The sequence below is a fragment of the Martes martes genome (assembly GCF_963455335.1).
Source record: "Martes martes genome assembly, chromosome: 4".
In the NCBI taxonomy this organism is placed as follows: domain Eukaryota; kingdom Metazoa; phylum Chordata; class Mammalia; order Carnivora; family Mustelidae; genus Martes; species Martes martes.
The window spans coordinates 52,529,048-52,531,592 of record NC_137891.1 but is presented as its reverse complement, the minus strand read 5'-3'; the positions used below and the strand labels follow the sequence as shown (position 1 = coordinate 52,531,592).

The 2,545-nt window shown below is 40.7% G+C and overlaps 1 pseudogene across 1 annotated transcript; it reads right to left on the bottom strand.

The window, feature by feature from the left end:
• Positions 1–1,795: 1,795 nt before the first annotated feature.
• Positions 1,796–2,119, bottom strand: LOC308341597 (10 kDa heat shock protein, mitochondrial-like; annotated as a pseudogene). The gene has a single exon. The product of its transcript is annotated as a 10 kDa heat shock protein, mitochondrial-like (transcript).
• Between the last annotated feature and the right edge of the window lie 426 nt (positions 2,120–2,545).

Sequence of the window (2,545 nt, the reverse complement as noted above, 5' to 3'; positions counted from 1 at the left end):
GTTTGGGGTGGGAGGAGATCTGGGGTGGATAAGAACTTTGGAGTAAATAAGTAGTAATTAGAAATTGTAAAATAACAATGAGAAAAGGGATCCTGGACCTTGTCCACCAGACCAGAACCAGGTCTAATGACTACAGCAGAGAAGATAGTTTATGTGACTTAAAATGAGATTTAAAGAGGTAAAGGGGAAAGAAAGTCCTACAGAAACAGAACGTGGTGTCATTAGTTATCAAGAAAAGTGGGTCTGGCTCCGCCACTGATTTCTTCTGAGTTTAATGAATGCCCCCTGGGGTTGCCTGTTAAAGCTCATTGTTCAGTGAGAAACTCTGTTGCACCTCGGAGGGAGATTTTACTGTTTCCAAATGATGAAAGGATGCTCTTAGAACATTTTTCAAAGGAGTAATGGTAGCCTCTGAAAATTTTCCCTCTAATTTACCATGGTTGAACAACTGGGCAGTCTTCCAGCAAGAGATCTTTTAAGAACTTGCAAGTACAAAAGAGGGTGACTTTTGCCTGTGGTTAAAATGTGAGCCTACTTATAATTCCTATTGTTTAAGCATTCATGTGAGGAGAACAGCCCAAGAACACACATGAACTCTCCTTTCTACCTCCAGGAAGATAAAGAGAATTCATTTTGAAGCATAAACCTGGCAATAAGAGGGCTGCCGACCCACTTAGCCTGGAAATTCCAGAAAAGCCTTCCAATGAAAAAACCCCTGCCATCTAGAAGTATTTAGTCCATTATTATTAGGGAAGGACCAGTTCAACCAGAGAGTCAAGAAAGAATTCCCCGAGAACGTGTCACTCCAGCTGAGTATTGCAGGATAACACAATTTTGCCAGTTAGAGGAAGAAGGAAAGAAAGAGCATTCTAGGGAGTGTGAAGAGGCATATGCACACGATGATTTAAAAAAACAAAATAAAACAAAAAGTACATGTTTTAGTGCCAAAAGTCTGGGGTGGGAGTGGAGATGAGTGCATAAAGTTTCTATGTTGGGAAAAAGGTCAGTGGAGGGAGGTTCTGGAACCATAGATCAGGTGAAGGCATTTGTCACGAAAAGGAAAGTCATGGAGTCTTTCTGATACGAGAGTTAGTTGTGAAATCAGAGTCCAGTTTTAACGAGCTAATTCTGGTTGCAGAGTGACCTGGTTTAAGGAGTGACTGGCAGTTGTGACTATAAAACCATTAGAAGCTTAATGCAATTAATACTAATTACAGAAGGATGAAGGGAGAGTGAATTAAGATGGGCATAAAGGGCCCCCAGAAGTGCAGTTTGGCTGGGATCACACAGAGAGGCTCTATAGTCCTGTAGTCCTGTGGTTTTCCATACCCCACTCTCTTCACTACTGTATCACTGATTACTGTCATTTGCTTTTTGCAAAAATACATGTCCTGTTGATAGCAGTCTCCCTTCTCTGAAATACCATTGCACTAATCATATCCTGACTTATACTGTTTGTAAACTTGTTTTTATTATTATTATTATTATTATTATTATTATTATTTAGCTTGGATACCATTTGTTATAAAACAGAAATGTGAAATTATTTACGTGATGAAATTTCACTTTAGTGGAATGGGAAGCTTCATGTGATGGAGGGGGAGATGAACCATGAGAGACTATGGACTCTGAAAAACGATCTGAGGGTTTTGAAGGGGCGGGTGGTGGGAGGTTGGGGGAGCCTGGTGGTGGGTACTATGGAGGGCACGTATTGCATGGAGCACTGGATGTGGTGCATAAACAATGAATTCTGTTACACTGAAAAGAAATTAAATTTTTAAAAAAATGATTAATTTCAGTCTATATACTTTCCAAGAATGTCACCATCTCTAAATCAGAAATAATCCTTGTCTTCTAGAACTACTTCGGTGCCTCCATATTCTGGGAGAAGAACTTTGTCTCCAACTTTCACGCTTACTGGTTGAATCTCTCCACCCCTTCCTTTAGAGCCTCGTCCAACGGCTACTCCTGTTCCTTGCAATACTTTTCCTTGAGATTTTTCTGGAAGCATAATTACTCCTTTGGTTACAGTGTCAGCTGCACTCCTTTCAACTAAAACTCAGTCAAAGACGGGAAGAAACTTTCTAAACGCCTGTCCTGTCCTCACTCCAGCCACCATAGCTCGTTGGAAACTTGTTTTCAATAGGATTCCTTCACTGCTTCCAATCTAGCTTTGAATGCAGCTGCTTATCCCTCTGCTTAGGGTCCAAAAAAGTATATTAAGTGGAGCCAACCATACATTCTTCCATCCACCACCACTATCATGACTTCAGCCCTAATGAGATAAGGCACAAAATGCAGAAACTTCAAAAAGACCCTTTTCTTGTCTGAAAGAGCCTGATCTGGAAGGAGATTATACTAGCAAGTCTGCATTTCCTTTCCCAGGCCCCTACTATGGCCTTCTTAAAACTTTCCCAGTGTCGTATTTCCCAAGAATGCACACAAGTCTCTAGACCTCTTCAGCCTACAGAGGAAGAGGCAAAAAGAGGTAGCAAAAGGAATAAAACATGTACAATTCTTTTCAACCTCTCACTAATTGTTCCAT